The following is a 24,438-nucleotide window of genomic DNA, read 5'->3' as shown; positions in this document are numbered from 1 at the left end:
CGCCTGGCCTTCACTGGCGGCCCGCGGACCTCTTTGCCATATGAGTCATACACATACTCGTGTATGTGCAGGAGTTCCTACCTGTAAACAGAGAAGGTGGCCGAACGCAGGGGCATACGTAGTGAATACGTATTCAATACGTATTCACAACGTTTGCTCCTGCGACCATCTTCTCTGTTTATGCTTGCTTCTCATTGGCCTGAGCTTCAGAGACGTCACACACGGCGCACGGCGCGAAGCACAGACCCTTTAAAAGTCCGCTGTAACTAGCGCTGTTAGATGTATGGGCTGCGCCTCACCTCACAGGCCTCTGACCCCTCACTCCGAGCACAGGAGATAACCTGCACTGTGTTAATGCAAAGCCTGACCCGCAGGTTGGGTGATTTGTGGTGAGAGGCACCCGCCACGCGCCGCCGTCCACGAGCGGCCACACATTGTATGTGCAGTTAGTTCCAGAAGTCCCGGGCGTTTGTAATGTGAAATATTTCATGTCATATTAGTTCAAGCAACAATCATACAGGCCTTATTACTTCACAGAGCCAATGCCGCGGCAGCTTCAGAGATTTTTCCTGGGTCTTGTTTTCTGGTACACTCCAAAATGCCATGAAGAAACATATGCATTTAATATATATTCCAGCAGTTGTAGAATCTGTTTTGCTGATAGATTGCATCGAAATGATATCACTGTACATCTGCTTCATTGTATGTTCAGGAGAAGACGGATGAAGGAGAGAGGAGTGGAGGAGCAAAGTGAGATTGGAAGAGCAAATGAGGGAACAGAAACTAGGAAATCGGGGAATAAAAGAGGGAACTCAAAGGGATGGCAAGAACAGGAGACACAAAATGAGGGAAAAGAAAGGAAGCAAAGAGAATAGAGGAGAAGCAAGGGGGAAGAGAAAACAGCTTGAGGTGGAAGGGGGAAACAGAGAGAAAAAATAAGGGAACAGCAAAGGTAATTGGGGATTAGGAGAGAAAGGGAGGGAATGTGAAAGAGGTGATTAGTTGAGAGAAAAGGGAACAGGAGAGAATAAGAGAGGTGGATAAGATGAAGAAGAGAGAACAGTGGAAAGGCAGTAAGGAGACATCCCTCAGTTGCTTGCCAGCTAGTTTTGCCCTAAATATAAATGTCAAGCCACACATACCTTCATTATCCTCAATGTGCACTGGCTCTGCTGTTTGGGGGGCATATGTGTGTTTGTGTTTTCTATGCCCGCTAATTGCCAAATGATTTGCCAACTGATATGTCCTCAAGTGGCAGAGAACATTAAGAGTAGGAGCATATTATGTAGTTCAATGTCTGCAGTGTGGAAAATTCGAATGCGCCTGCCATTAGCAGCTGAATATTAGATGAACTTCTACTCTTTTTCGTGGTGAAATGTTGAAATCATCATTGAGGACAGATATGGCATTTTTAGCGGTTAATACTCCTTTCCTCATTCCTAACATGAAAAGGACATTGACGCATTACCTTTGTTTCCCTGCAAATGCATTTTGAAAACGCTGCTACATTGCAAAACAATTGCTTTAGGTCTGCTGATGTACAAGACGGTCATCTGAAAAGGTTTTTATTTCTGTGACTTATGTCCTCTCCCTGAAAAACAGCAAGTTTTTACCAAAATGCAAGAAGTGACTGCAGATGTTGCAGAGTGAAAATGTCTGTTGTCATGAGCCATTCAGAACAGTCTGTGGCATGATCTTTTCTAGAACAACAAACTGCATTCTTACATTGCTATTGTCTGCTAATAAAAATGTAATAAACATGTGCTCCATGTAGTTACAACTGCTTTGGAAATACAGCATTGTCTAGTAATGTTTTGAAACGACAGTGATTTTTTTCCCCTCCATCTAGGGCTGCCCCCACTGACCCCGCCCCAACTGGCCCACCCCCACTGGCCCCGCCCCCACCGGTGCGGCCCTCGGCCACAAACCACACTTTCAATTTGGCCCCCGAGAGAAAGTTTGTGAGTACCCATGCGCTAGAACTGGGACGCTGACACGTGCAGAAGAGCGTATTGTTTGTTGGGTATGACTACTACACAGCTCATTAAAGCCCTCTAAACATTGAAGGATGAGTGTACGTTTATGAGTTAGAATATCGGAGTTAAATTACCAAACCTCGTTTTTACTATCCTTTAAAAATTACCAAACCTCGTTTTTACTACCTTTAAAAAATATCAAAACCATAAACCAGGAGCCCTAATTATATTCTTGATACTGAGCGGCAGGCAGGCAAACTAGAGCTACATTTCAGGGGGGGGGGCTAATTCTTCCAACCATAGACAGAGTGACTGAAAGAAGGGGCGAAAACACAACAAAAGCCTCATTTACAAGTAAATGGTCTTTTAAAGACCTGTTAAGTCCTCGGGTGCGGCTGCAACGAGATGGTCACCAGCCCCCGAAGCTGTCTCTGCCCGGGCTGACAGACACGACGGGGGGGGCTGAAGCCCCGTGAGCCCCATGGATGTTGCATAGACCCTAAACCTTATCTGCAGATGAACAGTACCACTCAGTGAGGGGTCCCGTTCATCTGCAGATAAGGTTTAGGGTCTATGAAATACTGCTGTTGTCTTGCGTAGATTCTGAGTTCCATTGCAGGGGCCTCATTTATGAGAAATGACGCAACGCTGCGCGAAAGCAGCAATGCGTCACTTTTCAGTGCGCACTCCTTGCGACATTCCTGATGCGTCATATTTAATGTATGACGCATCATGTCGCAAGGAGTTACAGATACGTCAGTATTTCTGAAGTATCTGCAAGCGCAAAAGTGACGCATTGCTGGAGTGTGTCACAAAAGTGACGCAACTCCAGCAATGCGTCCTTTCACATGGGGCAAACCCCATGTGAAAGGGCCTGCGTCAGTCTTACGCCTGCTGTGAGGCAGGCTCAAGAATTTGACGCAACGGCATCCTAAAAGTGACGCAGTGAAATCTCATAATTTCACTGCGTCACTTCTACGACCCTTCCTTGCGTCAATACGCCCCCCTTGCATACATTATACCTGGCACAGGTATAATGTGGCGCAGGGGTTTACAAAGAGACGCATCTACCTAGATGCGTCACTTTGTAAATATGACTCAACAAGGCGCATTTTTTATGCCACTGGTGCGTCACAAAAAGTGACGCACCGGCGGCGTAAAAGTGACGCATAGCCTCATAAATGAGGCCCCAGGTACTTGCTTTCTCGTGCAGTCAAGTAAGCTGAAACCTTTGGCCTGACCAATTTTAAGATCTTCGAGAACAGTACTTGCCAGGAGCATCTTTGAATAATAAAACAACTTCTTTGAAGTCCGCCTTCTCATCCAGATTACCACATACCCTTTCCGAGTGAGGATCGCTAAGACTAAAACACATCACGACTGTGTGAAACATTACGCGTTCCTTATTATTTTGTATTAATATGTCTATATAACAAAAGACGGGGACTGCGTAGCTGTGCCCTCAGCTGATAAAGTGACAAACTCGAACACTGTTTTTTTCTAAGACTTCAACCACAGACATTCAAAAGCAAATTATGCATACACAGTGCAAGCTTATAAAATATTACAATTGATTGCGTTAATTGACTCGTTCAAAATTAATGTCTTATTCAATCAGGTGAGGAGCTCTGATGGAGGGAGTACCGTGCGACCCTTTCCCTACCCCTTATCCGAAATCCCACGTGTGCAGTACTGTCCCTGTGTTTCACAGTCTCTCTGCCTGAAGAGGAAGCTTCCATCTTTCCTTATGTCATTAAAGCTTGCGGGTTTAATGACGTTAGACTTCGCAAAGTATAAACTTGTACGTTTGCGTTTGAGGAAGACTTAGACCATGCAACACAGGAACATATTTTACAAAAGTTTGGATTGAATTCCATTATATCCGTTGGCAAGATGTCTAAAATCCCAAATATATATATATATTTAATATATTTTTACATCCTTGACTTCCGGTGGTCAGTTACATCTGCTGACCAGTCAGTCAAAATATCTTTATTCGATTTAGTTAAAAATCATACAAAGAGATAAAAACATTTCATACACTTTAAAATATGTACAGTATAAACTATTTACAGTAACAAGCAAATCATACAAATCAAATAAATCAGAGCATACGTAGGATTAATAGAAAAGAAGAAAGGCCAATTTTAGTTCATATAGTATTACACCAGGATCAAGTATCTTAATTAACACAGTTTTAAAGTGGGTCATTGGTCTGATAAATATGTTTTTTAGTTCTAGCTGCAGCCACCAAGAAGTTAGCCATACAGAATGTGGTACGTATGTTATGCAATGATTGTAGGTAGAGCAGGGCTGGTCTCACTTGCGTGAAGCCAGCCTCCTTTAAAACCGGTAACAGGTGTTTTTTCCTTGGCTCTAAATAAAACCCACAAAACATAACAAAGTGCATCGTATCTTGGGTGGAAAAATGATCACAACAACAGGGGGGGGCTAGTTCAGGTTTTTCCCATGGTTTAAAGTTGCCCAAATAAAAATGTAACAAATTAAACCTGAACTTAATTAGAAGGAACCTATGGAATGGGATCGTGACGAAACCAAGATAAGGTGCAAGTGCAAATGAGTGTACAAGCAAATAGTGTCTCCTCACTGCTGGTTTCGCTAATTCCTTTTCCTCACGATACTCTCTTGCCCTCCCCATAAATTGCTTTTTAACAATGTCAATATCTTGGGTCTTGATGTCCCGAGGGGAAGTAAAGAGCTCTGGTCGTCCCAGATCTGAGAACGCCTTCTTCAGATAGGCCCACCATGGGACCCTTTTGAAATGGTCTAAAGACAAGACATCAGCCATGATTTTATGGTTGAGTGGCAGATCTTCATTAAGCCAAGAATTCAACCAAAAGATCAGGGGTGCCATGTTCAGCCCATCAGTGAGGAAGTCTAAGCCCACCTCCATATGTATGGAATAAGTCGGTGTAGACTGAGGGACAGACAGGAGGGTCCGTATAAATCTGTTCTCCGCTTTCTGAATTGGGTCCAGGTTTACGTAGCTCCAAAGGGGTGAACCATATGAGGCCAGGGCGACTGATTTACTTTTATACATTTTCAGAAGCGCTTCCGTGGGCCTAGCGCCTAGCCTGCCCGCAAAACCCATGAGGGCTGCCGATGATCTAATCACCGCCAGCCTCTTTGCCCTCACTTGAGGTCCCCAAGATCCTTTCTGATCGAAGAGAACCCCCAGGTAGGGGAAAGTGGAGACTCTGGAGACAACCTTCCCCTTACACTCGAAGATTTTAGTTTTCCTCTTGCAACTTTGTCGCCCCACAACCATAGTATGAGACTTATTTGTATTTATTTTTAGGTCCAGCTGGTCCATGAATATACCAAAGGCGTCCAGTAAGCGTTGGAGGCAGACGCCAGTGCGAGCAATCAGCCCGGCGTCGTCCGCGTACAGGAGCGCGGGGATCTTAGCTGCTCCTGCACGCGGAACGTCCCCCTCAACCTCCTCCAAGTAGGCGCCCAGTCCATTGAAATAGATGGTAAAAAGCAGGGGGGCCAATATGCATCCCTGCCTAACCCCCCGCATGGACTTAAACCGGGACGTACACCTTCCTTCATTGGTGACCCGCACCGCGGCAAAAAGCTCTTGGTGTAGAGACGCCATAAAATTAACCAATGCCTTATCAATCCCCATCTTCAGAAGGGTCATCCATAACTTAGACCTGTTCACCAGGTCGAAGGCCGAGGAGAGGTCCATAAATGCTAAAAACAGGGACCCCTCCTTGGCCACCGTGTATTTTGAGATCAACAGGTGTAAGTTAGAGCACTGCTCAACCGTTCCTTTCGTCTCTCTAAACCCATACTGGATCTCCGCCAGCCCTCCACAGCTCTCTACATTATCCCTCAATTTGGTCAAGAGGACACTACCTAAGATCTTTACTGCAGAGTCCAAGAGGGATATGGGCCTATAACACCCAGGATCATCCCGCTGGCCCTTCTTAAAAATAGGGACGATGGTAGAAATGGACCAAGAGGAGGGTGTGGGGTTACCATTAACAGCAGAGAAGACATTGGCCAAGACCCCCGCCCATAGCTTTGGGGAATGTATAAAGAAATCTGCTGGGACCCCGTCTGGGCCCGGCGCCTTATGCTTGGTTGTGGCCAGAATAGCTTTCTCCACCTCTGAGCTGAGAAAATAAATGGGGGTGGCGTCCAAGGCCACCGGGGGCCCAAGTTGACCTGCCATATCATTATCCCCATATACCTTTTTAAAATGGTCCAGCCATTTATCATCCGGGATGACACAATCCATGGCCTCATTATTTTGGTCAGAGAAGAATGGCTGTTTAATTGTTTCCCAGAATCGCCGGCTATCCTTCAGGACGGCCACGGAAAGGAGACTCTCCCAAGCTTACCGTTTGATGTTATCTTGTCTGGTTTTTATAGCTAGCTTGTAATGTTTCCTCAATCTAACAATGTCATCCCTTATCCTAGGTGTTTTTTTAAGGCTGACATCAGGGACCTGTGTGCGTTTGAACAGGAGGCGTTTTTTTTTTCTTGCCGCCGCATTCTGTACTGATTGCATTTTATTAACAACCCTTGTTTGTGGGTTGGCAAACAGGCCATTGCAATAATCGAGTGATGATAGTACCAATGTACTTACCAGGGTTTTACCTGCAGTGTCGGGTAGAAAGGGAATGATTTATTTAATGAGTTTTAACTTGTGAAAAGCTGTAGTCGTAGTTTGGTTGGCCTGAGCAGAAAAGTTAAGATTTTCATCAAATACAACTCCTAAATTCCTAATCCTTGAGACGGGGGTTGGCAAAGTTCCAAAGGCTGCGGGCTACCATGCAGGAGACCAGCAAGGGGAGAGTTTCCCGAAAATGACAACCTCAGTCTTTTGAGAGTTTAGTTTAAGGGAACTAGCGGACATCCAATCCCCAATTGCCAGCATGCCCTCCTGAAAACGTCCTGCCGCCTCTTCTCCGTCTTTATTAATGGCAAGAACTAGCTGGGTGTCATCTGCGTAGGAAGTAAGGCCCATCCCGTGTTGCTTGATGACTCTAGCTAGGTCCGACACATAGATATTAAAAAGTGTCGGACTTAGGGATGAGCCTTAAGGCACCCCACAAGGTAGAGAAAGCTCACTTGATTTGAAAGGACCTAGGGTAACTGCCTGAGTCCTTTCAGATAAAAAAGAGGTAAGGAGGTTCTTTGCTCCCTGTTGGATTCCCATCATTCCAACACTGTCGATCAGGATGGAATGATCGACCGTGTCGAAAGAGGCAGATAGGTCCAGCAGTACAAGTACTGCTGTTCCTCCCTGATCTTTAATATCATCAGCGGCTTTGATTAGAGCCGTTTCTGTGCCGTGGTATTTGCGGAACCCGAACTGGGTATTATCCAGCAGGCCGTGTTCTTCAATATACTCCGACAGCTGGTGATTCATGGCTTTCTCTACCACCTTAGCCAAAAAAGGAAGGCTGGCAATAGGTCGATAGTTTTTTAAGTCATCTTTAGCCAGATTGGGTTTTTTTAAAAGAGGTTTTAGGGGCGTATTTTTCAAAGTGTTGGGAAAAATTGCTGATTTAAAAATTACATTACATATTTGCGTGACAACAGGAGTTAATATGCCCATACCTGGTGGAAAACTTTTTGGTGGACATGGGTCTAGAGCAGATCCTGATTTTATGGTGTTAATGATGTCCCGAATTTGTTGCTCTGTCATTTCTTTAAAGTGAGTTAGAGAGCAGGCAGTGGATGTCATACCGGTGGGATGAGTGAAGTCTCTGTGCTTGGAGGAGAAGGCCAAATACATTTCATTAACCTTTGTATGAAAAAAGTTAGCCAGTGCATCACAGAAAGATTGGGAGGGGGGGAGCCAAATCGGGCGTTTTTCCTACTAATTCCTTCACTACTTCGTAGAGCTGTTTACTAGAATTCTTGGCCTTTTCTATTTGATCACTAAAGAACTGCTTTTTTGCAGTAATGATCATTTTTTTATAGTTAACAAGTGTTTCCTTGTAGCGGGATTTACATTCTTGATCATAGTTTTTTCGCCAGAGTCTCTCGGCATTCCTGCAGGTCGGTTTTTGTTTCCTGAGTTCTTCCGAGAACCAAGGCGCAGAGGGGGCTGTCCTATTCCTGGATATATATTTGTGAGGTACCAGAGCATTTACAGCCTCACCCAACCAGTCTGAGTATTGACTCATGGCTATATTTGCGTCTGATGAAATCACCGGGCCTGTGCTGTTAAGTAATGCTCTGAAGTCTACATTGTCGAGGTCCTTCCATGCTTTAAAAGGTGTACGACAAGGGCCAGGTGGTCTGTCTAATGGGGCATCTTTAATGGGGATAGAGCAAAGGATGACATAGTGATCAGACCAATGGAGCGGGAGGATGTCTTGAACAAAAATCCCATTATAATTGGAAAAGATGCCGTCCAAAGTATGGCCAGCCTCATGAGTGGGAGAAGATACTAACTGAGAAAGTCCTAATGTTTCCATATCTGACAGTAATGCAGAAGTTTCATTATTGTCGTGTTTATCTAGGTGAAAATTGAAATCACCTAAAATTGTATAGGAGTCCTCAGTTGCCAACGATTCCAGCATTGTATTCAGGTCAGCGAGAAAGTCAGTGCGTGTTCCAGGTGGTCTGTGCAAAAGCACACCTTTAAAATTTTGCGAGGGGGTCAGCAATATAGAGAAAAGAATAGATTCGCAGGTTGGTGACAGAATGGGGGAAATTGTCACTGTAAAATTATTACGGACAATTATTGCCAGGCCACCACCTTTCTTTCTCTGTCTGTCCTTTCGATAGACCTTGTATCCTGTAGAATTGCAACCACTAAATCAGGATCTGAGGCACTATCCATCCAGGTCTCTGTGACAAATAATATGTCTAGGTTCCTGTCCTTGATAAGATCTGCAGTTTCCTGTCGGTGTCTTACCAGTGATCGGGTGTTCATGAGTGCCATTGAAATATTGATGTTTCTTTTGGCACTCTTTTTGTTGAGCAAATCATTGTTTGTAATAAAAGGAAGGGTAGATTTACAATGAGGGCAGATAATATCAGTCAATGAAGGGATATGATCTGGGTCGTGCATCAGACAGTGACTGATTAAAGAGGGTGTTAGTTGCAGTAACTCTATCTTAGAATAGGAGATACGAACCTGAGATCCTCTAGGGGTCCGGACCCTAGACCCGGTTCCGGCACGGACGGGCACAGACAAGCTTGCCTTTGGCGTGCCGCTGGCGCGCCACCGGCGTGCCCGCTGTGCCCGCCCGCTGCACGGACGGGATAGCATTGTTCTTATATACGGTAGTGGGGAGGGTGGGAGGCGTCCAACAGCTGGACCGTAACCCTTTCCTCCGCTCAAGATGGCGGCTGCAACCCTATCTCCGGGGGCGTCAACACCTAGTTGTGTGCGCTGAGGATCGGGTTCGAGCGTGACAGGAGGCAGGTCACAAGAGTGCAGCTATTGAAAAAAGCACCAGTTCACGACGCAAATTATAGAATATCAGTTTTAAAATCACAGTTATCACCAATTCACGACTCAAATGATAAAATAACAGTTTTAAAATCACAATTATAATAGGCTAAAGATAGGAAAGGAGGGGTGGAAACACAAAATGACCTCTCAGTCAGAAAAGATCTGAACCCGGCAAGGGCCATATCAGTGATACCTGCCTCCTCAAGCCTGTGGAGCAGAATCTTGTGGGAAACAGAGTCAAAGGCGGCACTGAGATCTAACAGGATCAGTGCCGCCGTTTGGATTTTTTTAGCGGGAGGAGGGTAGCATGTTTCCAAATGTTCGGGAATACACCAGAGACGATGGACGTATTCCAGATCTGTTGTAATGTGGGGGACACAAAATCAGCTATGGTGCGCCAGAGTTTAGCTGGACATGGGTCGTCAGGTGAGCCTGACTTACAGCGATTTAGTTCTTGCCTGACCGCGCTCAGGGATATCGCCTGAAATTGAGCTAAGATTTCACCAACCACCTCTTTGATGGCTAGGTCCGTTTTCACCATTTTTTTCCCAGGCCCGAAGGGCTCATAGACTTTTTTAATTTTCTGGTCAAAAAACTCTGAGATGTTTTCGCACAGAGTGGTTGACGGGGGGACCTCCCTCTCAATACATTTGGGTTTGAAAAAGGACTGTACCACCTTAAAAATCTGTTTACTCGATTGCTCTGCCTGTTGGATTGAATCGGCGTAAAACAGTTTTTTTGCCTTTCTAATAGCCTTCTGGAGTTTTTTGGATGCTTCCTTATATCTGGTTTTTTCTAAGGGCCCATAGTTTACCCTCCACAGTCTCTCCAGCCTCTTACAGGCTGCCTTCTCTACTCTGAGGTCCTGAGAGAACCAGGGAGCGGAGGGGGAGACCCGTTTAGATATAGCACGTGAGGCTGGTGCAATGGAAGATACCATATTCCTGACCCAATCATTGAGTAGCTGTGCGTCCATATTGGCATTTGAGGTGAGAGAGGGAATGTTCTGAGCCAAAACAGGGCCCATGATATCAGGGACTTACTTTTTTCCCCTGTCTCTTCATAAAAGAGCATTTGCTTGAAGCAGGACTATCAGCAGCTATATTTAATTTAAATGGGATCAGTGAGTGGTCTGACCAGACTAACGGTAGAGGTGTCTCCGCCTTCACATCAGTAATATTCGAAAAAATTAGATCAAGCGTGTGACCTGCTCTGTGCGTGGGGCCGTCATTAATTAGTCTCAGCTTAGCTGTATTTAGTGTGGATCTCAACAATTCTGCAGGGGCGCAGTCCGCTTTGTCCATATGAATGTTGAAATCCCCAACCACGATGAATTGAGGGTGGAGGAGGGAGCTCTGAACAATCGTCTCCAGCAGAGTTGATAAATTGGGATCCTCGCCGCCAGGTGGGCGGTAGATCACTAATGCCGCTAACGACAGTTGAGGACTGGGGCGTGGCCAAGATGGCGGACAGGCTTCCTTAGAGATCCGGTTGGCTGCCCGCCACGCCGACGATGAAGACTACCACCACACACATATGTCACCTCCAGCTGCTGTGAGAGACTCCCGAGACCACCCTGGGAGCCTCTGAGTGCGACGGTGGGTCTGCGGCGCGTCCGCACTGGCCTGCGACGATTACCGTCGAACCTCTCCCAAAATGGCGGCGCCCAGGGACTAACGCTGGAGGTCCCGAGTGACTAGCGCGATCCCTCTATCACCGAGATCCGGAGTGCTCTACACACCTCGGCGGCCATCCTCCGCGTCCGGAGTGCGCTACCGAACACCAGGCGCAGCGGTGTCATCAGGGGAGATCCCCGGCGGAGTCGCGAGGTGACCCGCCGAGGTGACCCAACGAACTGGAGCAACGCGTGACCCCACCGCCACCGGGGGTCTAGGCGGGAGTGGCCCCGCCCGACCTGTCTAGGCGGGTACACGCGTGTGCCGGAGCTGACCCGGACATTAAGCGCTGGACACCGGAGTGGCAATGCGCAGATGTCCCCAGGGATTCCCCAACCCAAAATGGCGCCGCCCGGGTGATCCCGCGGGGAAGAAGTGCAGTGCGGCACTTGCGATCTGCAGGGACCCCCGAGGCCGGCGCCCAGAACCACCATCACAGAGTACCACCGAGAGGCCTCGTGGCGGCGGAGGGCACCAGGGAGTAACAGCCCGTGCACCCCGAGGTCGGGGGGCCCCATACTTCATCGCCCGACCCGAGCCCCCCGGCGACCTGTCTGGGACCCACTGGGGTCCCTGACATGTGGCAACTGCCCTCCTGAGCAGCGGCGGGACCTAGAGTGACGAGTAGCAGTGAGGGAACACCTCGACCAACCCGACAACGCGACGGAGGAGCAGAAAGTGCGAGGCACGGTGCGACCACACAGAGAGCCTCCCAGTTCCCTTGACGAGGGCACACCACAGACTCCTCGCGATCCGGTGACGATCGGCCCACCCGGTTGGGAAAGACTACACGGAGGAGACCCCAGAAGCCCTGTTTGCCCAGCGTTGCCGCAAGCGGTAGTTCGAACCATCTCTGGCTGGCCGTGACGGACCGATAGGTCATCCAAGCCACCCATGGGGCGACCACAGCGGACGGTGCCCACGACGCCGGCGCCGGCCCAGAGACGATCACCCTCCCTGGGCCCCTCACGTGGCTCGAAGACCGGGGGACCCCCACAGGAATCGGACATGTCCACAAAGCTGGACAAAGTCCTAGCGGCCATCGAGCACTCCCGAGTGTCCATGGAAACCAAATTCGGGGAACTGGCCTCGGACATAACCCTGCTGCGCGACGACCATAGGAAGCTGGCAGATAAGGTGAAGCAAGAGAGTCACGCGCTCCACGAACTGAAACCACAGGTCCAGCTCAATCAAAAAGCCATCAAGGACCTACAGGAGAAGGTCAATTTCCTGGAACGCAAGGCGGACGATTTGGAGGGACGCTCCCGCCGGAGCAACATACGTCTGATCAACCTGCCGGAGGGAGTGGAGAAGGTAGACCCTATTCAATACATAGAGACTTGGATAAAAACGTTCACCCGGGTCCAAGACCTCACGCCGTTCTTCTCCGTAGAGAGAGCGTACAGGGTCCCGACTGGACGACCTCAGGCTGGCCTCCCGCCCAGACCATTCCTGCTGAAGCTTCTGCACTATCAGGACAGAGACACGATCCTACGGGCGGCCAGGCAAGCGAAAATCCTCAGGGTGGAAGACAAAAATGTGATGGTGTTCCCGGACTATTCTCAGGCAGTACAACGCTAACGCGCCACGTTCCTGGCAGTGAAGCAAACCCTACGCCAACATAAGATACAATATGCCCTCCTGTTCCCAGCCCGCCTCAAAATCATCTATGAAGACTCGACACACTTCTTCACGGACCCCGCGGAGGCAAGACACTGGCTGGATCATCGCAATCAGTCCCGATCGGACCGCGAAGATACACCGTCGAGATCTGCGTCCAACAAACGGCGGCGACTCCGATCCAAAAAGGTCACTCTCACACAGATGAATCGACTGCCGACGCCCAGCATCAAACGCGTCCCGGACTTGGAACAAATCATAGCAGACCGACGGAGGGCCATTCAGGCAGCGGCGGAGGTCAGGCAACCGGACACCGAACGGGAGATGGATCGAGGCCCTCACATCTTTACATCCGAGGACGAGGGTCAATGCGACGCCCGCACCTCCAGAGACGGTTCTGCCTCTCCGCCACTGGTGACCCCACAGACGGCGGATACACTCATCTGATGGCGGCTGACACAACCAGCGGTAAGATTGAGATGACGGAGCAAGCTGACCGACGAGGGACGCCGGGAAGACACGCCTAAGGTATGGGTGGTAGCATACACACACGCAGAGACACAATGCGGCGGGTGGCCTTGACCTGAGATCAGGGCTCCACCGCTTCACCACCCCCTCACACCAAACGAACTAGAGACAGTACGAGATGTACGGTTTGGGCTTATTGTGCCTTGCAATGGGCCCCCTCAGTTGGGACTGTTTCCCGTATGTTGCTTCCATGTTACGCCCCTTCCCTTTTTACCCTGATACCTACACAGGAGAGGTCATTTGGTCACAGTGGAAACATGTATGGAGGGAAGTAATGCGGGCGAGAGTGACTCTGGGCACAGACGAATGGTGGCGGGTGCACCGACCAACACAACTGACAATCTCACATGACAAAACCCCCTAACACGGACGTTACCTTTATCACACTAAATGTCAGGGGGCTACACACGGCGAGCAAACGTTATGCAGTCTATGCTTATCTGAAGAGACAGCAGGCCCATATAGCTCTCTTACAAGAGACTCACTTGACGACAGCGGAAGCCGGCAAATTACAGAGAAAGTGGAGGGGCATAATCTGTGCCACGGGGTACTCAGCATTTGCCAGGGGCACACTGATTTGGGTCAGACCGGCAGTTCCCTTCCGTGAACAGTCCAGGGTGGTGGATAAGGAGGGACGCTATGTACTACTGGAAGGGCAACTGGATGGACAGTCTATCCTGATAGGTAGTATCTATGCCCCCAACGTGGAGCAGAACGCCTTTTGGTCTCGCCTCACGAACACGCTAGCACACCACACCACACCCACACCCCTTGGCTACTGGGAGGTGATTATAACTGTGTCTTGGACACAACCCTCGACCGATCCCGCCCCCGCCGCCACGCTCACCACTTTACAAACAGACGGAGCTCTTCAACGCGTGGGTTCAACACTGGACATTGACGGACACGTGGAGAGCGCTGAACCCCACGACGAAACTGTACTCATTTCACTCCATTCCACACGACCTTCGTGTGAGACTTGATAGATTCCTATGCTCACCTACCATACACGCCAAAGCTAGACACACAGACTACCTCGGCAGAGTACTATCAGATCACGACGCCCATGCCCTGACCCTCAGATGGAAACCGCCCCACCCCCCAGTACCGACATGGAAGCTCCCTCGGGAGTGCCTCACAGACCAGGCATTCACACATGATCACGGGGACCACCTGCAGGAACACTTCAGACTCAACGCGGGTTCAGCGTCCTCCAGTCTCGTGGAGTGGGATGCACACAAAGTGACGGCGAGGGGCCACTGCATACAGCAAGTGCTGGGAGTACGAATGGTACTAGTACGCGCATTACACACTACAGAACAGGAGCTGGCGACCATGCTACAAGCAGATGACCGCGGCGAGTTGACCCAGTTGCAAATAGCCGAGGCTAAGACAAAATACGCTGAGACACTGCGGGACCTGCGTAAATATAACTTCAGAAAATACGCCAGTAGGGTACACCGGGAAGGCAACAGGGGTGGCACACTCTTAGCCTGGTTAGTTAGACAGGATCCCGACTTGCAACCTATCACGGAAATTACGGACTGGTCCGGTCACCTCCAGACATCCCAGATAGCGATCATGCAAGTTTTTTACACATATTACTCACAAATATACCAGACTTCCAGTCAAAGCGACCCCCTTGCGTTGTCCGACTTCCTCCTCCCGTTGCCTATCCCCCGAGTCTCACCAGCGGTCCGGAAGGATCTAGACAGGAAAATAACACATACCGAGATTAAAGCAGCGATAGGGGCGCTTGCCAGGAACAAGGCCCCAAGCATGGACGGCTTCCCCCTCGAATATTACCAGACATTCTCCGTTCACCTTGCCCCACGTTTAACGACTATGTTCGAAGACGCACTCAAAGCGGGAGTCCTCCCACGTTCCCTTAGAGAATCACTAATAGTGTCGTTCCTAAAACCTCACAGCCCCCAGCTCCCATCATCCTACAGGCCAATCGCATTACTCAACTCAGACTGTAAAATCCTAGGTAAACTGTTAGCGATGAGGTATGCCCAGGTAGTGCCCCAATTGGTCCATCCTGACCAAAACGGATTCGTGCCAAACCGCAACACATCCCAAAATCTCCGTAGGCTATTCCACGTCCAAGACATAGCACGTGCCCAGTTCCCGAATGCAGCTTGCCTCATATAAGACCTCGAGAAGGCATTCAATACCCTCCTATGGCCATATCTGTTTGAAGTCCTCGCTAAGAACGACTTTGGCTCACGCCTAACCGCTTACACCAGGCTCCTTTACACACAGCTCAGGTCCAGGGTCCGGATAGGTACCTACATCTCCTCGGAATTCACCGTAGACAGAGGGACTAGACAAGGATGCCCGTTGTCACCCCTCTTGTTCGCCTTGACGGTCGAACCCCTGGCGATACGCCTAAGACGTGAGGGTGAGGACTGGGGTATTCCCCTGGCACACTCATGGCACTGTGTATCTCTGTACGCAGATAGTTCAAGTTCAAGTTCAGAGATTTGTATAGCGCACTATTCACCCATAGGGTCTCAAGGCGCTTGTGGGAGGGGGTGCATTATTTATCGAATAGCCAGGTTTTAAGTTCCTTTCTGAAGGAAATGTGATTCTGTGTGAGGCGGAGGTGAGTGGGGAGAGAGTTCCAGGTCTTGGCCGCCAGGTAGGAAAAGGATCTTCCTCCCATGGTGGATCTGTGGATGCGCGGGACTGCGGCAAGCGCTTGGTTGGAGGATCTTAGCTGGCGGGTGGGTGTGTAGAAGGACAGTCGTGTGTTGAGGCATTCGGGTCCTATATTGTAGAGGGCCTTGTGGGCGTGGGTGAGGAGACGGAACGTTATTCTCTTGTTGATGGGGAGCCAGTGGAGGTCTTTCAGGTGGCCGGTAATGTGAGCTTGGCGAGGGATGTCCAGTATGAGTCTAGCCGACGCATTTTGGATGCGTTGGAGTTTTTTCAGTAATTTGGCTCTGGTTCCGGCGTAGAGGGTGTTTCCATAATCCAGTCGGCTAGTGACCAGTGCGTGAGTGACCGTCTTTCTAGTTTCGGTGGGGATCCAGCGGAAGATTTTTTTGAGCATACGGAGTACGTTGAAGCAAGAGGATGAAACGGCGTTAACTTGTCTGGTCATCGAGAGGGAGGAGTCTAGGATGAAGCCTAGGTTGCGTGCGTGGTCTGTGGGTATGGGTGCTGCGCCCAGGTCCGATGGCCACCAAGAGTCGTCCCAGGCAGAGGGTGAAGATCCTAGGATGAGAACTTCAGTTTTGTCTGAGTTAAGTTTTAGGCGGCTGTTTTTCATCCATTCGGCTACTTCTTTCATGCCTTCATGAAGATTTGTTTTGGCGGTGTTAGGGTCTTTGGTGAGGGAAAGGATCAGCTGGGTGTCGTCAGCGTAGGAGATGATGTTGAGGTTGTGTTGTCGCGCGATGGATGCGAGGGGGCTCATGTAAACGTTGAAGAGGGTGGGACTGAGTGATGAACCTTGTGGAACACCACAGATGACTTCGGTGGTCTCTGATTTGAATGGGGGGAGTCGGACTCTCTGGGTTCTCCCAGCGAGGAACAAGATGATCCAGTCCAAGGCTTTTTCTTGTATTCCAATTTTGCTGAGGCGTTGTATGAGGGTGCTGTGACAGACTGTGTCGAAGGCGGCGGAGAGGTCGAGTAGGATGAGGGCAGCTGTTTCTCCGTTGTCCAGTAGCGTTCGGATGTCATCTGTCGCTGCAATGAGGGCGGTTTCGGTGCTGTGTTTGGCTCGAAAGCCGGACTGTGAGGGGTCGAGGGAGTTGTTGGATTCAAGGAAGGCGGCGAGCTGGCTATTGACGGCTTTCTCAATGACTTTGGCAGGGAAAGGGAGGAGGGAAATGGGGCGGTAGTTCTTAAGTTCAGAGGGGTCAGCTGTGGGTTTTTTCAGGAGGGCAGTGAGTTCGACGTGTTTCCAGCTTTCTGGGAAGGTGGCGGAGTTGAAGGAGCAGTTGATGACATCACGGAGATGGGGTGCGATGATGGAGTCTGCTTTGTTGAAGATGTGGTAGGGACAGGGGTCGGTTGGCGAGCCTGAATGGATGGAGTTCATTAGGCGGATGGTGTCTTCGGTGGTGATTGGGTTCCAGGCGTTAAGGTTGTTAGGGAGCGGTTCAGGTTTGGAAGTGGGTGAGGTGGGCTGTTCTTCTGAAATGTTCTTAAAGCTGTTATGTATGTCGGCGATTTTGTTGTAGAAGAAAGAGGATAACGAGTCGCAGAGGTCTTGGGAGGGGGTAATGTCGTTTGAGGCTGCGGTGGGGTTGGTAAATTCTTTGACGATGTTGAATAGTTCCTTGCTGTTGTGGGTGTTGTTGTCGAGTCGATCCTTGAAAGCTGATTTCTTGGTGGATCGGATCAATTGGTGGTGTTTGCGGGTAGCTGTCTTGAGGATGGTCAGGTTGTCAGTGGTTCGGTTTTTTCTCCATGTTTTTTCAAGAGTACGGCAGAGTTTCTTGGAATTCTTAAGGTCATCGTTTAACCAGGGGGCCTTTTTGCTACCTTTTTTGATCTGGTGGTTCTTTAGGGGTGCTAATTCGTTAGCGCTGTGAGTGATCCATTGTTTGAGTTTGGTGGCAGCTTCGCTTGGGTGCGATGAGAGGGCTGGGGGGTTTTGGTTGAGCGATGTGATGAGTTGGTCGGTGGTGATTTTGTTCCAGTTTCTTCGAGGAATAGGTTGTGGGGTGTTGTGAGTCGTGGTAGTTTTGTAGCTGAAGTGGATGCAACTGTGGTCCGTCCAGTGGAGAGCTGTGGTATGATTGAAGGAGATGTGTTTGCTGGAGGTGAAGATAGGGTCGAGCGTGTGTCCAGCTAAGTGGGTGGGAGTGTCAACAAGTTGTTTGAGTCCGAGATTTGCCAGGTTGTCCAGAAGGGTGGTGGTGTTGCAGTCGTTTTTCTTTTCTAGGTGAAAATTGAAGTCTCCCAGTAGAATGTAGTTCTCGGAGGGGAGGGCATGTGGGCTGATGAAGTCAGTGATGTCTTCGCTAAATTGTTTACGGGTTCCTGGTGGTCTGTAGATGAGGGTGCCTCTAAGTGTGGTCCTGGGGTCTGTGTGGATCTGGAAGTGGAGGTGTTCGGCGGTTGCAAGGTAGTCGTCCGAGCTGGTCGTGATTTTGATGGTGTTCTTATGGACGATGGCGATGCCGCCACCTGTTTGGTTGGTACGGTCTTTCCGGATGATCTTGTACGCGTCCGGGATGGCTATGGTGATGTCGGGTGCTGATGATGCGTTCATCCAGGTTTCTGTGAGGAAGGCGATGTCTGGTGACGCAGTGTCGAGTAGATCCCAGAGTTCTGTGGCGTGTTTGTGGATCGAGCGGGTGTTTAGCAGGAGGCATTTCAGGTGGTTAGAGTCGGAGTTGTTTTTAGAGGTCTTGGATTTGGTGTGGGTCTCGATGCAGGCGAACTTGCAGGAGTGGCAGGCGAAGGGGCCGTGGGTACGTCCTGGGGCAGCTTCGTAGCATTGTGGTGTGTATCCGTGGTTCAGGGCTAGGAGGGTAGTGGCGTCATACGTTATGCGGGAGGAGTGCGGTTTGCGGGGGCCAGGGGGTCTGGTAATGGGCGCGGTCCAGGCGCGGACGGGCGTAGACGAGCTTACCTTTGGCGCACCTTCGGCGCGCATGGGGCGCGACCGCTGCGCGTGACCGCTGCGCGGAATTACATCTGTCATATATGGGTGGAGGAAGGGGAGGGGCGAGGGAGGGTCAGCTGGGAGGCGGGAGCGGGGTGGAGCTACGGGCTAGGGATCACAACAAACAACAAAATGGCTGCGCAGGTCTGAATCGAAACTGGGCAAGACTGGGGCTCAATCGAGCAGAGTAATTCACACAAAGCAATGCCAACATACAATGCGCTGATTGAGAAATGCGGCGCTATAGAGGTCAAATGCACAATGGAGGCAGCGTCAGCAAAGCGGGGGTCAAATATCGCTAATTGGAGGCAGCAGAACGAGCGGAGCGCGGTGGTATGGGTCAGCTACGATACCGCTATCTGCTTCAGATTTCCATATCCGGAAAGAAGCCCAATAGCCTGCTCGGATAAAATGAGCGCCCCACATGGAGTACCACAGGGCTCTATCCTAAGCCCTCTGTTTTTTAATCTCTACCTCCGGCCCTTGGCTGATCTAGCGGATGAATCTGGCCTCACCCTCATGACATACGCTGATGATTCCCAAATCATCTTCTCCCTGTCAGAAGCAAACCCACTTCTTCCATCTCGCCTTAATCAAGGTCTCCAAAACATCTTCAGCTGGATGTCCGCACACCAGCTGAAACTCAATGGAGACAAGACCGAGGTCCTCCTTTTGGGGAAAAACAAAGACCTCTGGAACGCTTCTCACTGGCCCTCTGAGCTCGGTTCCATCCCTACTCCCGCCACTCAAGTCAGAAATCTGGGAGTCATCATCGATAACACCTTGTCCATGAAGCAGCAGGCAAACAGAGTGGTAGGCCTCTGCTTCACCATCCTAAAATGGCTAAGGAAGATCCTTTGGATGTTGCCCCTCGACACCCAAAAGTCCGTAGTCAATGCACTTATTACATCAAGGATTGACTACGGCAACATTCTCTACTTGGGCTCAAACAAAGCTGTCATTAACCGATTACAAGTGGTCCAGAATTCAGCGGCTAGGCTACTCTGTAATATCCCAAAAACCTCCAGTGTATCCAGCCACCTAAAAGACCTACATTGGCTCAGGGTTGAAAGCCGTATTAGGTTCAAAGCCCTGAGCTATATGTTTAGGATCAAATCTGGTACCGCCCCTAAATATCTCCAAACCCTCGCCACTCCCTACACTCCGGCGAGAGCACTACGCTCGCAAAATGCTGCAAACTTTTCCATCCCAAAGTTCAAATTTGCAAGAATGGGAGGTAGATCCTTTGCTGTCATAGGGCCCACACTTTGGAACAAACTCCCCCCCCATATCCGGAAAGAAGACAGGTATAACATCTTCAGAAAACAGCTAAAGACCTGGCTCTTCCAGAAATAATCCACCATCACTTACCTTCCTTCATAAACTTGCTTAATTTCTGTCACCGGCGCCGGGAAACCCTTGTTGGGTAGCTGCGCGCCATACAAATGCAAAAAATAAATAAATAATAAATAAATTCAGGGCGCTCTGGAGTTACCAGGTCAGCAAGCCTTGGGAGCGTGGGGGAGCGACCTCTTCTGATGGGGTCAGGAGAGTCACAGCGCGAAGAAGGGGGTGCCGGTGTATTACTATTTGTGGGAGGGAGGGTCAGCTGGGAGGCGGGAGCGGGGTGGAGCTACGGGCTAGGGATCACAACAAACAACAAAATGGCTGCGCAGGTCTGAATCGAAACTGGGCAAGACTGGGGCTCAATCGAGCAGAGTAATTCACACAAAGCAATGCCAACATACAATGCGCTGTTTGAGAAATGCGGCGCTATAGAGGTCAAATGCACAATGCAGGCAGCGTCAGCAAAGCGGGGGTCAAATATCGCTAATTGGAGGCAGCAAAACGAGCGGAGCGCGGTGGTATGGGTCAGCTACGATACCGCTATCTGCTTCAGGGCGCTCTGGAGTTACCAGGTCAGCAAGCCTTGGGAGCGTGGGGGAGCGACCTCTTCTGGTGGGGTCAGGAGAGTCACCTCCTGATTTATGTTAGGGATGCCACGAGCGACCTGACAGGCATTTGGAGAGCGCTAGAGGCGTTCGCGAAGGTGTCGGGCCTTAGGGTCAACTGGGGGAAATCCTCCATATACCCGTTGAGCCCCCATATGGCCCCCTTCGAAACTCGGGTGGGTACCCAATCACTCGCCTGGAATGCTGACGCCCCCCGTTACCTGGGAGTGCGATTGTACCACACCCTGGAGGACTTATACGCAGGCAACCATCGTAGAACTCTGGCTGGTCTACGATCAGCGGTCAGTTTTTGGAAGACACTCCCACTGGCGCCTATAGGCCGAGTGGCCCTGGCAAAAATGATTATGGTCCCCCGCCTGTTGTATAGCTTCGCGAATCTCCCAGTGATCCCACCTCGATCATTCTTCGGAGAACTGAACACTCTCCTGATAGACTTGATATGGGGAGGGGGTCGGCGACGGGTGGCGCTTTCCACGCTCTACCTGCCTACCACGGAGGGGGGACTGGGTGCGCCGGCCTTTGAGGCATACTTCCTAGCGGCCCAGCTCCAGTGGCTGTCCTACTGGACGGCGGGACATCACACAGGGGAAACCATCACAACTAATGGTCCTATCTCGCAAGCCGCGATCGTCAGACTTTTGCTACCAGGCACTAAACCCTTACGGACTCGACCCCTGCAAGTATCCGTTGCCCGAACTTGCATGATGCGTATCCACCACATGTCCAAAACACAGCAACCATATTCGCCTTTGTTGCCACTGGTGGGTTTCCCTCGCAGGTATTCATATTATTCCCCGGGCGCGCTTCGAATCTGGACAGAGCTAACGGTCACGGAGATCGACTCCCTGTTCGAAGACGGACAGTTAAAGACATTTGCGCAGATGATGGACCAATACGGCCTACCCCCGGGACAGTTTTTACTCCATAGGCAATTATTAGATAGCAGCCGCACACACTGGAACCCAGAGGCCGGTGAACCCGCGACACATCCAGTGATTCACGCGATCTTGCACATGGGGGTGGGGAGACACTTAGTAACATGGCTCTACAGAGCGGTGCGGTCTTTACTCCTCCCATCCCTCCAATCTCTACGCCAGAAGTGGGAGACAGACTTCGGCAGAGTGGTCCATGACGGGGAATGGAGATCAGCCCTGGAATTTCCCAAAAAAGTCTCCAGAAACGCAAGCTTCCGCAACATACAATTCAACATCCTCCATAGGGCCTATCTCACACCGGGCCGCCTTCAACGGTTCTTCCCGGACACCCACTTCGAATGTCCCCGCTGTCGAACCCCGGGGGCAGATTTCAGACACATGTTCTGGGATTGCCCCACCCTCCACCGTTACTGGGACACGGTCCACCGAACCCTGGAAGAGGTCACGACCATTGCCACCATGAACACATGGGAGGCATGCGCGCTCGGAATTTTCCGTAGACGGAAAACCGAGAAAACGCAATGTCGATTCCTATCACTAGCCATCCTCCTAGCAAAGCGCGGTATCGCTATGCACTGGAGGACCCCCGCGGGGCCACCGGAGGCAGCGTGGATCGGCGCGGTAAATAAATGGGGTACGGGGGAGGAGAAGATACTCCGGGAGGAGGAGGTACGTGGACATCGCAAACATCCCATATCCCTGGAGTGGGCGAAACTACTGTATAACTTCACACAGGCGACACGCCCCCAAGAGACACCTACAGCCTCGCAATCCCGGGTACGACCGACGACACCGACCCCTACGCATCCATAAACATGTCACGAATTCTGCATACAGGTCGTGGGTGGCCGCACCCAGCGACCCCCTGACACCCGGACACATATCAACAACGCCCGCTATGTGCTTACGCCAGACGACCTGAGTGCACGGACTCTGTGCTTAGACACGGTGACCTAGACCCCCCCTCCCACCTTTCCCTTACTTCCACCCCTCTCCCACGTTATTCAGCTCACCCCCATGGTTCCTGGGTAGGTTGGCATGCTCAACTTTGACAGGGTGCTACCCTTACATATGGTTCACTGATCGTACTCACAGATGACGACACCACGATGCAACATGTTATCGCGAATCACCCTACATAGTCGGTGCCCCCGGCGCCGCCCCCATAGTGCCCGACACAACACGAGTTCACCCCCCCACGGGTGCAGCAGACAGACTAACATGATCAAGACGGTCCCCCCCTGGGGGGTACATACGCTATGATGGGACGTCACGTGGTACACACTACTGAACACACAGATAGGGGCGATCGACAGACAACAACCCCGAACTGAGAAGTGCCAAACAGAGACTACTCCTAAAATTGTATCTCTATGACCTCATTTTGTAATGCTCGTTTACCTTGTTCGATCATTGACATGTTGTTAATGTAAATGCAACCTAAAACCCAATAAACAAATTCAAAAAAAAAATCAAGCTGTCTTTGAGGATGTAGTCAGCCAACCACAAACCCTTTGGTAACCTGACCTTCCTCAACTGTGTAAAGTGCTTTGTCAGTGTAATATAAAAACAAAAAATAAAATGAGATTTGGTGGGAGCTACTTTTGGGTTCATTTTGTTCACCTCACGCGGTAACGAGAGGGCATAGATTGTTACTGCAAAAGGAAAAGACAAATGGGACCGTGAACGAGCGACCTAAGGTTTACCTTCCCTTCCTCACTAGTCATCTGGTAAAGGTGTGGGAGATCTGTCTGAAGCTCACAAATTCCTTAATTACCTGGGTGTGGGAGATTGAACAGCAGATTAATGACGGTGATGAGCATACATGATGATGGCAGAGGAGCTGTCAGAGGCTCTCCTTCCCCAATCAATTTCAACAAAAACAAGAGCAACCTATATGCGAACTGGGTATAGCTTAGCAGCCAAAATACAATTGTTCACAAGGAACTGATTAAATCAAAAGATACAATTTGAGCAAGGAGTTTAATTTCTTGCGCAATGTAAACAAAAATTAGTATGCAATAGAGTAAGTAGTTGTATCGATTAGGTAATATAATTTCTTTGATTGTAGGGAACGTATATAAATCAGGAGGGAACAGCCCACAAACACAATACTTGTGCTACACCCACCTCAGCCAAAGTGGGCGTATTTTATTTGCAAAAACAATCTGATAAAAATAAACTTCTCCTGTGCATTCACACTATATACAATTTCATATTGAAACGTGACTTATGTGACCCCAATAAAGTGACCATAACCAAAACCGTGAAGTAGCTGCAGATACAATACTGTTAAATATTTTATATGCATTGTTTTTGTACATGAAATATTAATAAAAAATTATATCACAACGATAGTTGAGGACTCACCTGAAAACAATAGTGTAGCCCCTCAATTCCCTGAATCATGGTAGGGGCCGAGGATGTTAGTGTAAGCTGTTCTTTGAATATGACAGCGACACCTCCACCTCTTTTAGTGCCTATGCGATTCGAGAAGCATGTTTTATATCCCAGGGGTACTGCCAGCGCGATGGCGGTCACACTATCCTCATTGATCCATGTTTCTGTTAGAAACAGAGCGTCCCACTCGTGCTCTTCTAGTAGTGGCCAGATATCACCTGTATGTTTGACTAGGGATCTACAGTTCAGGA

Source organism: Lissotriton helveticus (assembly GCF_964261635.1).
Source record: "Lissotriton helveticus chromosome 1_1 unlocalized genomic scaffold, aLisHel1.1 SUPER_1_unloc_27, whole genome shotgun sequence".
In the NCBI taxonomy this organism is placed as follows: Eukaryota; Metazoa; Chordata; class Amphibia; order Caudata; family Salamandridae; genus Lissotriton; species Lissotriton helveticus.
This window is presented reverse-complemented; position numbering follows the sequence as displayed.